Source organism: Mus caroli, unplaced genomic scaffold, assembly GCF_900094665.2.
Source record: "Mus caroli unplaced genomic scaffold, CAROLI_EIJ_v1.1 scaffold_16271_1, whole genome shotgun sequence".
In the NCBI taxonomy this organism is placed as follows: domain Eukaryota; kingdom Metazoa; phylum Chordata; class Mammalia; order Rodentia; family Muridae; genus Mus; species Mus caroli.
In genome coordinates, this window is record NW_018389077.1 from 1 (window position 1) to 12,420 (window position 12,420).

At 41.8% G+C, this 12,420-nt stretch overlaps 2 pseudogenes; one reads left to right on the top strand and one right to left on the bottom strand.

Moving 5' to 3' along the window:
- The first annotated feature begins 4,749 nt into the window (after positions 1–4,749).
- On the top strand, positions 4,750–7,602 carry LOC110287924 (annotated as a pseudogene).
- Positions 7,603–10,846: 3,244 nt separating this feature from the next.
- Positions 10,847–12,396, bottom strand: LOC110287925 (annotated as a pseudogene).
- Positions 12,397–12,420: the final 24 nt, after the last annotated feature.

Sequence of the window (12,420 nt, forward strand, 5' to 3'; positions counted from 1 at the left end):
ATGTAAGACTTAGAAAACCCAACAGTCAGTGGTGGCTCGAGCTCTTAATGAGAGCACTCTGGAGGCAGAGGCAGTCAGTTTCTGAGTTTGAGGCCAGCCTGGTGAAAGACAGGTTTAGGCAGGCAGGGCTTGGTTAGGTAGGCAGGGTTAGGTAGGCAGGGTTAGGCAGGGTTAGGCAGGCAGGCAGGCATGCCGGCAGAAGTTTTTAATTTATTCCAGGTACTTCAGTGTGAGTTTTTAATTTTCCACGTTTTTCATGGTTTCTCGCCATATTCCAGTTCCTAAATTGTGGTTTTCTCATTTTCCAAAATTTTCAGGATTTCTTACCATATTTCCGGTCCTACAGTGTGAGATTCTCATTTTCCACGTATTTCAAGATTTATCGCCATATTCAGGGTCCTACAGTGTTATATTTTAATTTTCCACGTTTTTCAGGGTTTCTCGCTATATCCTGGGTCCTACAGTATGATTTTCTCATTTTCCATATTTTTAAGGATTTCTCGCCATATTCTAGACCTTCAGTGTGAGTTTTTAATTTTCCACGTTTTTCAAGGTTTCTCGCCATATTCAGCATTGTACAATGATATTTTCTGGTTTTCTACCTTTTTCAGGTTTTCTCTCCATATTCCATGTCCTAAATTGTGATTTAGGAAGTTATGTCATTTCTTCACAACTTAGAGATGGAGTACATTGAGGCCCGCAAAAACAACCTGGAGCTCAAGAAGGAGATAAATTTCTATCGGTAAGTTCTTGTCAGGGAGGCTACCACTTGTGAAATGGCCATTTGTACCTTCCTTTGTTTCTGGACTGGAGAGTCTTCAGGTCTGATTCTATCTCTTCTGGCTTTTAGCCATCGCTGTGCGTTGGATGTTTTGGACTCAGTTTTCCTAAGTCTCTAAGAAACCCCTCCCAGTGTTGTCCAGGCATCCTCAAGAGCCTCTAGATAGGAAAGTGATTCAGACCATGAGAGGGTTATTATGCAGTATTGGGCCTCTGGGGCTCAGGCAGGGTTTTACAGAACTAAGTGAGATGTAACACAAGGATTGAGTAACTTCTTTGGTTTTACCGACCTACCCTTATTGTACTTGCACCCTATTAATTGGTATTGCCCCAATGCATGGGCTGTCATGGGTAGATGGAGATCCCTCTTTCTTTTGGAGAAACATGGACCCTTTCTAGTGTTTGGACTGCAGCAAAATTTTCTCCTTCCTTGAAATGGCTGTTTGCTGTTTGTACAGTTGTCATGGATGTATTGAGATGGATATTATTAGGTCTTCATGGGAACCAGGATGCATGTTGGGTTAGTGGGACCTGTAAGTAGAAATGGGAGAAGGAGGCTGCAGGACCTTACTATGTAGAGTGTGTTTCCAGTAACCTGTACAGCCAGCTCCTGATGGAGAAGAATCTTATAAAGAAGAAGTTGGTGATATTGAAGCAGGAGAGCAAGAAAGTACAGGCTGATTGGGCCATCATTCATAAATATTTGGTGGACTTGAACCTGAGTGGTAAATATGAACAGGAGAAGACCAGCAACCTTGAGACTCAAGAACATCAGATAGGGACAAACAATTCAGTCAGCCTATGACTGTCTGATACCATTTGCACATTAGATCCATCTTTGCTTCCACCCACCACCTTTCTGATCCAAACTGCCAAGCAGCCACCCACCTCATGGAATGTAGCTGTTCATTGCTNTGTCTTCACACAAGTATTCTGGGAAGTTAGGCTCTTGTGAGACACTGAATTAGCCTCTTGTGAGATACTGTTGCCACTGGCAAGTGTACCTTTCAACTCTGCTTTAATCTGCAGTCCACTAAGGGTGACAAGTGAATAACATGTCACATTCTTGCATGTCCTCATGATAGGTGGAATGCTATGCAGAGCTTTGAGTGAGTTCTGGGTCCTTAGACAGGAGACATGCAGAGGTCATGTGACATCCCAGGTACATGCACCTTGGATTAGAGCCAAGTACAAATGTCAAATGAGTGCTTCTCATTATCATTGATCTGGATGGCATGTGGCCTTCTCCTTTCTTTTTGTAATCCATTGAGGTCTCTTCCTTTGCCATGTTCTTGGTTGGAACTGATAGAAGCCTGAGTTGATCTTTGTCACTCCATGGTTTTGTGACTGTTGTTGAATACTTTGCCCTGTCTGCAGATTTAACATCCATAATTTCAGTGAAAATATTAATGTTGACTNTCAAGTACAGTTCAGGTGATGGGAGGCAGCAGCCTGACAGCTGCCATGCCTGTCCCCACCAAGCCTGTGTCTTAGTAACTGCTTTCCTCTTGCAGGTCTCAGAAACTGCAAGAGAGCTGGGATTGGCCACACCCCAAGAAGAGAGCATCCTGCAGAATGAGTTGCCACCCCAAGAGCCCCCTGCTGAGCATCATCCCCAGCATCCACAATCTTCCTTGGATGAATCTTCTTCCATATAGTTCATTTCCTTAGGGTGAATAGGCCCTAACTAGGAAGCCATGACTGATTCAGGGTGTTATTCCCTTTTCTCTTCAGACAACTCCCCTTGGCAGAGAACTGAGGCTATTGCACTGCCACCAAGTGTACAAGAGGAGTAACAGGCTGTAGGTCTGTGCTGCTTAAATGTGCAGAAAGAGAAAGGAGCTGAACAATAATTTTATGTTAGAGTTTTGGGTTTTGTTCTTTGAGTTGTTGCTATGTTATTTAGAAGTTATATGTGCTTGTTCTTGTTTTTCACTGTTTTTTTTTTTTTTTGCTTTTACCTCTATATTAATTGAACTTTTAAAACCTGTTTTTTTAAAAATCTATTTCTTATGAATAAAAATTGATTTGCAAGTAGTGACTCTTGAAAACCATCTTCCTTATTCGAGTGTTCTATCCCCTGCTGTAGACCTAGGAATCACAATCAGAGATGGATCTCTGTAAGTTCCAGGCAGCTAGGGCTACATAGTTAAGTCATAGCCACGTAGGTGTATAGATGGTGATGATCTTTCGTGTTTGGATAATGTCACTTACCCCATGGACACACACTTTATGATGTAATCACTGCCATATTGTATCCATGCTGTCATGAATTCTCTTACTCCTAACATATAGTACTCTATAACACACATTCATTTATGACCCTGTGGACCAGATACTGAGTAATATGCAGTCATTTCTCTAAAGCTGCTGAGGAAATANAAACATTCACAAAGGAATATAAAATAAATCAGGAGGGCCAGAGGCATATGCCTCAGTTTTGCTTGCAGTACAGCATCAGTGACAACCACACAGCAGATATAATGACCTTTCAAGTCATGCTGGGAAATAGCTTTTNATAGATGGGGTTGTCCTTGATCATAAACTTGCTATCTTTTTTGTTGTTGCTGATTAGACTTATGTTTATCATTTATGTGAATGGATGTTTTTCCTACTGTGTCCTACAGTATGGGGCNCCTCCTGAGGGCAGTTCCCTCAGAGGCCAGAAGAAGGAATCACATCCATTCCTGGAGATGATTGTTAGGCACCATGTGGGACTTCTAGAGAGCAGCAGATGCTCTAACCTGTGAGGCATCTCCACACCTGCAGTTGGCTTTTGTCCTTCCCGTGCCTGTGCTGTATTAGGTGGACAGGATCAACTCCAATTGAGTGGAGAAATCTCAGGAGACTGTAGGTACAGTGCCTGACCTGCGCTTACTCATTGTCCTAGGCTGCCAGGCATGTATGCAGGGATCTGATGTTAACACTGCATTCAGTTCTCTATTCAGGATCTTGCCTCAGTATCCTTTATTTTCAGTTTTAGAGCAGATCTTCACCTCTCATGTAGGATGACAATGTAGATTAGGCACATCTGTAAAATTTAGATTTGAGATTAGCTTCCTAGAAGCTAGATTGGGAAAATGAATCCCTCTTGATAGCATGGAATGTTTCTGTTGTTTCCTTTTTTTTATTAGATCTTTTTTTATTTACATTTCAAATGTTATCCCCTTTCCTGATTTCCCCTTTAAAAACCCCCTATCTCCTCCCCTCCTCTCCCTGCTCACCAACCATTCCACTCTGGCTTCCTAGCCTGCACATTCCCCTAAACTGGGACATAGAGCCTTCACGGACCAAGGGCCCCTCCTCCCATTGATGACCAACAAAGCCATTATCTACTACATACGCAGATGGAGCCAGGAGTCTCACCATGTGTACTTTGGTTGGTGGTTTAGTCTCTGGGAGCTCTGGGGGTACTGGCTAGTTCATATTGCTGTTCCTCCTATGGGGCTCCAAACAACATCAGCTCCTTGGGTCCTTTTTCTAGCTCCTCCATTGGGTCGTTGTGCGCAGTCTAATGGTTGATGGAGAGCATCCACCTCTTTATTTGTCAAGCACAAGCAGAGCCTCTCAAGAGACATACACATACAAAGAGACAGAGAGAGAGAGAGAAAGAGACACAGAGAGAGAGAGACAAAGAGACAGAGAGAGAAACAGAAGAGAGAGAAAAGGAACATAACTACAAATATAGAGCTTATGAAATTCCTTGGTTTAGATGATCAGTTGATGAGCTGATGACATGGGTGAGCAGNTATTCATCATTGCTGCCAAGCCTAGAAACTTGAATTTCTTGTGCATTCTTGGAAAAGTCACAAAATGACTTTTAAGACCATAGTGAAATCTAATGTGGAGGAATCCTGCAGATTTCTATTAGTAATCTCTCATGGCACCTTGTATGTTACACTACTTCAACACACCCTGAAACCTGCCAGTGTAGATGTTCACTGAGAGACTGTGGTGTGCATCACCACCATGAAGATCAGCAATGTTNTGATGTATTGCATTCTGCAATTCCTAAGGTGAGACAAAGCCTCATCTCATAGAGAGGTAGGTAGGATTCGCTGTCAGGGAATAAAGTCTGAATTCAGTCAATTTGATACAAAGAGAACTGTACAAAGAATCTGTGAAACCAAGAGCCTGTGCGTTGATTAAAATCAACAAGGTAGACAAATGCTTAGCCAAACTAACTGAAAGGTAGAGAGACAATACCCAAAATAGCAAAATCAGAAATGAAANAGGAGACATAACAATGGACACTGAGGAAATTGAAAGAATCACTAGGTTTTACTGCAGAAGCCTGTACTGCAAAAAATAGCAAAATCTAAATGAAATGGGTGATTTATATACAGTTATCAATGATCAAAGTTAAATAAAGATCTGGTAAAGTAACTAACAGTCCTATAACTCCTAAGAAAATAGAAACAGTCATCAAAAGTCTTCCATTCCAAAAAAGCCCAAGGCCAGAAAGTTGTAGTGCAGAATTCTACCAGATATTCAAAAAAGAGTTAGTACAATACTCCTCAAATTATTCATAAAGTAGAAACAGAAGAAACATAGCTAAACTCATTCTATGAGTTCATAGCACCCTGATACAGAAACCACACAAAGACTCAACAAAGAAAGAGGAATTCAGTTCAATTTCTCTTTTTTAACCACTCCATGCAAATTTACTTATCTTCATAATAAGGAAGAACATGTCTTCCTTGTATATTTAAAGTTATAAAATTAGATACTGTTATAGGACAGAAGGTAATTGGGTTCATAANAAGTGATGTGAGGAACATGCTCATGGATTTGGAACCAGTCACGACTATGATGTGTCCTGGTTATTGAAAATTAAGATCAGAGTGACATAGTTGAATGTCTTTAAGAAGGTGACTTGTGGGTGACCCTGATCCTAAAATGCCTCCTGTATTTTAGTCTATAGAGAAAAACATAGGAAAAAGAATAAATGGGGTACATCCAGGAAACAGGTCTAGAGGCCATTAAATATTCCCAGAGGAAAAGTTTCAAACAGTTGTTTAAAGTGTTTTACCAGGTGGCATGAAAGATATACTTTCAAATAAAATTGGTGTGAAATATGTGAGTGTTGGAGACCATATCATGAGAAAGTAAGCCTTTCACAGTTTCCCACCCTAACAAGCCAAATGGCCTTGTGTTAAGGAGTCAGTCACCTCCTCCTCCCTATTCCCTTCCTGGCACCAAAGACCCTAAAAAGTTGAATTATAGTCCTGTCTTCCTTATCTCTTCCTGACTCCCAAGTCTTCTAAGGACATGAGTTATGCGCTGAGCCTAGCTTGACACCCAGGGCTGTTAAGGAGGAATCTACACTCTGGAGATAAGACTCAGGATACCTCCCGCCTGCAGTCTGAATTCAGACTTCATGTCCCCAGCTGCCCACTTCTTTGTTCTTTGTTAATTCCCCCTCAGCCCCTCCCTATTTTCTCTCACTGTGTGCTTATAATCAGGCTCCTAGCCTTCATTAAACAGACCTTGACAACTCTTTGCTTGGTCTCACTTCTTTTTCCTGCCCTTTCTCTTTCAGGTTTGCAGTCCCCCTCGTACCCATGAATAACTGGGTCCTGCTGGACAGGACAGGTGAGCGAAAGCTTTACCTATTCACTCACTTTCCACTTTCTCTCTACTTTGGGGTTACTCAAAGAACCCTGAAAACTTTCCACCAAAATCAGGGTTTCTACAGGGCAAAGATTGGAAAACTAGTTATGAAAANACATGCAGAGTTCACTTAAGGGCCTCACTTGAATGGAGGAAAACAGGAAAGTTCAAGGGGAGCAGATAAGTTATTTTTTCAGGACCTGAGGATCAGGGCTTCCTGAGATGAAGGACCCTTACATCCTTGCCCCTGGGGATGACAATGAACATCAGAAAGATGGCAAGACCTACAGGAGCAAAGGGAACTGTGGCACAGGAAATGGACAGAGCCTTGGGCACATGGCTCCCATCCACCACAAACTTGTTGTGTGACCCTGGGTGTAGGATGACCTTCTACTCAATGTCGGACATGCAGATCCACTCCCAGTCACACACTGATACCAAAACCCACAAGGGCCCACACTGCTCCAAGACCTTTGCCAACATCTCCTCCCTGGCCCTTATCCTAATCCTTACCCACTCAGGGGCCAAGCCCTATAGTTATAACTTTTGTGAGAAATCCGAATCCTTCTGCCAGCTCTCACATCTGCATTAGCACACCTGAATCCATACTGGTGAGTGACAGACCTTACAAATGTACACACACCCAGGCTGTGAGAAGACTTTCACATAGCTCTCCAAACTGCTGTCTCACAGATGGCAGCACAACAAAGATAAACCCTTCAAATGNCACCCACAACTGTCAGCGAGCATATACAGATGCAGTTCATGAATCTACACACACAGTGAAACATGCCAGGGTTTATACTGGCACCGTCTGTAGTTGGGCATATTCATCAGAAACATACCTTATGAAACATGTGCAAACACAACCCTCCTGATCTTCAACAACAAATGCAAGAGGCAGCAGCAGCAACAGCATTGGCACAGGCCCAAGCTCAAGTCCAGGCCCAGGCCCAAGATTTGCAGGTGTCACAGCAGCAGTAGCAGCAACAGAGGCAGCAGCAGCAGGAGCAGCCACCTCCACAACCACCACACTTCCAGTCTCTTGGGGCAGCTCACCAGGGAGGGAGTGGTGGGGACAGAAACCTGAACCCTCCATCCCGGTGTTCCTTTGACATGACCCCCTATAAGCCCGCAGAGCATCATACACACATCTGCCTCACTGTCACCTCCAGCACAATCCAAGTGGAGCACCTGGCCAGCTCTTAGAGATTCATACTGCCTTCCTTTGTCAACTCTTCTTGATAGAAAAGTTCTCTTCTTCNTTGACAAGTCCTGTCTCCAGCTCCTTGGGTCTCAGGCATGGCAATCTTTGCAGGATAACCATCCTTAATTTCAGCTGCTCCTGATTGGCCAAGGAATCCTGAGATGATANTGTTATCCACCAGCCTCCATCCAGGCAGAGCTTTTAAAACTGGGGTTTGGTACTTGAGAGAAGGATCTGCTGTGACCTCATATCTTGTCCAGTGTTTGAGGGCGTGTACCTTTCTCCCTATTCATCCTCAAAGTTGGGGCTGATCGAAGACTAGAGACTGGCCCTATCAGATAACAGAGAAGAAACCTCTAAATGTCACCAGCCTTCTGTTCTACACTTACCTGTAAAAGAACAGATTTTGCACGTGGCCTGACCCCTGTGAGACCTTTTCTTCCCCTTCCATAATCTCACTTCATATTGGGTGGTGACTATACCTTTTTATTTATAAGGGAACAATAGCTGACTCATGGTCTCCAAGGTGCCAGAGATTCCCAGGTGACCAAGGGTGGCTTAAGAGTGTGAGTTATGATTTTTCCTTACAGCCTCCTACCTTCTCTGCCAACCAAGGGCCTATATACTCAGTCTTACTCTCGAGTCCAATGAGCTCTGGGAGATATGTTAGCTGTTTTCATTGCAATACCATCTGGGCTTTTGCAGAGAAGGGAGAATTCTGGGCAAACATAGAACTGGACTTTGCCTCCCTAGGTACCAGGGTCAGATGCCGGACATGGCCTGCTCATTACCGCCATCTTTGCTGTAACCATTTCTGTGTTTATAAATGCATTATCTCTGAAAATTTTTTATATTGATGTTTTATTTTGTCTAATTTTTTTGTCCACCTTGTCCTTCGTCCATGGTATTTTAATTTTCTTTTGCCTTTTAATTTTTCTAATCATGGAAGATATCAGAAAATATTCAAATAATCAGGAAGTATACAGTTGTTATAAAGCAATTTAAAAATTAAAAACTTATGTACAAACTAAGGAGTGTTTTTAGATAATTGTATAGATATAAATTCAAATTTAGGGATGAAAAAGAAAAAAGAAAAGAAAGAGCAATTTGCAAATTCTTCTGGAATAACAACAACAACAACAAAAAAAAAACCCACGATACCGAAAACTATTCTCAACAGTATAAGAACTTCTGGTGGTATCACCATCCCTGACCTCAAGCTTTACTAGAGAGAAATCATAGATGGCACTGGTACAGTGAAAGGCAGGTAGATCAATGGAATGGGATTGAAGACCCAGAAATGAACCTATATATCTATGGTCACTTGATCTTTGACAAAGGTGCTAAAACCATCCAGTGGAAAAAAGACAGCATTTTCAACAATTGGTGCTGGTTTAACTGGCAGTCAGCATGTAGAAGAATGCAAATCGACCCAATTTTTTTTTTTTTTTTTTTTAAAGTCTGATGGAGTCCTTCAATTATCTTCTCTAAAACTGGCTTTTGAATTTCCTTGGCATTATTGTTCATGATGGAGTTTTCCTTTCCCCTTTGTGATAGATGGCTGTGCTATGTCTGTATTGAAAATTATTAACTTTAAGAACTTGCAACACACCATTTCATACTCTACTGTATTAGAAAGTTTCTTTTGAATATTGAATTGCTTTTCTTGTAGACTAGTCCATGTATGTGATTTTCTGTTTCTCTGTTCATGTTTCTAATATACTGCTTTGGTTTGTATGTTAATATGTTTTCTAATAGAAGTGGAGAGATTCATTTCTCTTCTTGTCTGCTTGATATCCTAACTGAGTCCTGCATTTATATTGGCATTTTCTCCCTAACCACGAGAAATTTTCTCTTATGATTTGAATAAAAGTTATTTATGCCTCCAGATTTACATTTTTTTCCTTCTTCTATGATCACACTTTTTAAGTCTGGTGTGTTCATAGTATTTCAAGTGTCTGGAGATTCTTGCTTATATCTTGGCATTGTTTTATCATTTTCTTTATTAAAATGATCCAAACTCCACCTCATCTTCAACTTCAGCTATGCTGCCCTCTACTTGATTCATTACATTTGTTGGTATAGCCTCCCATGGAGTTTTTGAATATGGCTTATTCTATTTTATCACTTCCAGAATTTCAGTTAGATTTTGAATACGTATTCACCACATTTAATTGTATTGCTGGAGGCTCTGATGAATAAACTTATCCTTTCCAGTTCTTTTTGCACTGNCTGGCTGGTTCAACTCAGGTGTTCCAGCTTATATTCCTCTCTAACCTGACTGATTCAATCTGGCTTCTCTCAGCCTCCACTGAACTCTTCTGCTTGGACTCAAACTAACTCTGGCAATTTGTTCTAAACTTCTGGCTCCTTTTTATTCTTACTTCCCCTACTTCTGCTGACCTGCACTGAACTGCATAAACTCACAAATGAACTCACCTCCACTGCACTGCACTCACTGCACTGACTCCCCACTCACTGACTGAACTGAATTCATGAACTGATTCTTCAGAACTCCAAGACTCTACTCATTACTCCTCTTAAAGAGTTTTTCTCCTGGGAGATGGGAATATCCTATCTCTGACACTTTCCGTCAAATCTTTCACTGATTCATCACTTTCTCTGCTCCTCAATTTTATGTGACTGATTGGGATTAAAGGAGAATATTAAATGATACTGGCCAGAGGTAATAAACTTGTGTACTGAGGGGGTGTCTATATTCCTGCCAGATCACAGAGACCTAGAAGAGCTTTGGATGTGATATCTTGTCAAAAAGTCATGTTGCTTGATTCAAATTCTTCTACAAGATTTTCTTTATCATGTACAATTCTTTATTCCGTATCAAATCATTTCTTTATTCAGTTGATCTCTAAGTGGGAGTGCATGAATGTGTGTATGTATTCACTTACAGCTCCTTCAGAAGTTTACTTTCTTAAATAGGAACGGGGAGTAGAGAGGTCACAAAGGAGGAAATGAGCTGGTAGTGGTGGTACATGGCTTTAATCCCAGCACTTGGGAGGCAGAGGCAGGTGGATTTCTTAGTATAAGGCCATCCAAAACTATACTGAGAAACCTTGTCTCAAAGAAACCAAAAAAAAAAAAAAAAAAAAAAAAAAGGGAGGACTGTGGGGGGGGCAGGTAAAACTAAAAATGTCCAATTGAAGAGTTGTATGAAAACCTAATAAAACAGTAGTTTTCAATATATATATATGAAAATTTTATATGTAAGCAATCTAAATGAAAAGCTCATAAAATGAAAGAGAGATAGAGTCCAAACTGGATATNGCTCATTAATGATTGTAGCTGGCTGAAGGCTAATTCATAGATTGCCCGATGTCTCTCAACATCACCAAGGATTGTCTCTAACTCTGCAAACTTCATCCACGAGGTACAATTTTCAGGACTGAATTCCAGAAACTTCCTGCATCTGCCAAATTCTCAAAGCTGCAGTTCCACATCTATGCAACCTTTGAATAACTTGTTCTTTGGATATTTCCCTAGGGAAGTTGTCAAAGCTCTTCTGGCCAATGGCAATTTCTTCTGTCTTATTTCAAACTGTGCATAATAAAACCACATTTTAGCAAATGTGAACTTTGTGTGAGGAATGAGTTGCAAAGACGTTTTGTATACCTGTCTTGTCCTCTCAGGATCCTTGGCCTCCAGCTCTTCATACAGTACATAGTTAACCCAGAGGTAGATGTTGTGCTTCCAATGCCTCTTCTCCTGGATGGGTGGCACATTGGCAATGGCTCTCTCATAGACTTCCAGCACAGGGTCAGCTTCTGCCTCACTTTCCACCAAGCATAAATAATGAAACTATGCGTCATAATTGTGTGGATTAGCCTTCACTTCTTCCTACTAGAATCTGTGTTTTCTCACGATGCTATCTTCTACAACCCTCCAGTCACCAAACTTCTTCTCAAAGATGANGTAGTTTTTCAAGAGTTCTTGGGCCTCCTGTTTGGAAATCCTATCCAGGACATATCTGTAGATAACTTGTACCCTTTCAAATTCTTTCTGATTTTCCTCAAATTTAGCAAAGGCCACATAGAGGTGTTGGTCCCCCAAAACCTCCACCCCTCTCTCATAGACTTTCCGCTCATGAGCAAATGAAGCATGCTTCTCTTCAAACCGAGAATACTTGAACCAGTTCTTCATAGCAGGGTCCACAAGCACAAAGCATTCATAAATGGTGCGGGCCCAATCCACCACTTTGTATCTTAGCTCCAAGTTGATGTAGGAGTTCCAGGCCTGCTCCTCAGGCTNCCATTTCATCCAGCGCTCAAACATCTGCCGAGCACCAGCAACGTTGCCCAACATCTCCTCCATGTATGTGTACTTGTACCAGAACTGGTTGACTCGTGGCAGAGTTGTTATGGCACCATCCCTGATGTTTCAGGCATGCTTGACATGCGGTTCTTCATCTCCATTTCTGCAGATTTCAGCCAGAGCGTAATATTTCAGTAGCCCACATCTAAAGCGCGCTCCTATGTGGATCGAGCCCTTTGAAGTTCTTTCAGGCTTTCCTCCCATTGTGCGTATTTTATCCAGTTGCAGTCCTCTTTGGTCTTGGGTTATCTTCAAAAGTCTTCCTTTTCCAGTGTTGTAATCGTTGAATTCTTCTTCATCTGTGATCTTCTGGTGAGGTGGAGTGCAAGGAGATCGATTTCTTGCTCTTTAGCTTCTCTTAAGAGCTGCTCTGCAGTTATCTGCACCTTGGCTGGAGCTTTGTTTTTGACCTGGGCTACTTTAGGAAGGTGCTGCTGTTTCCCAGCCACAGTGGACGATGCCATGAATGCAGCAGGGGAGCACAAGCTTGC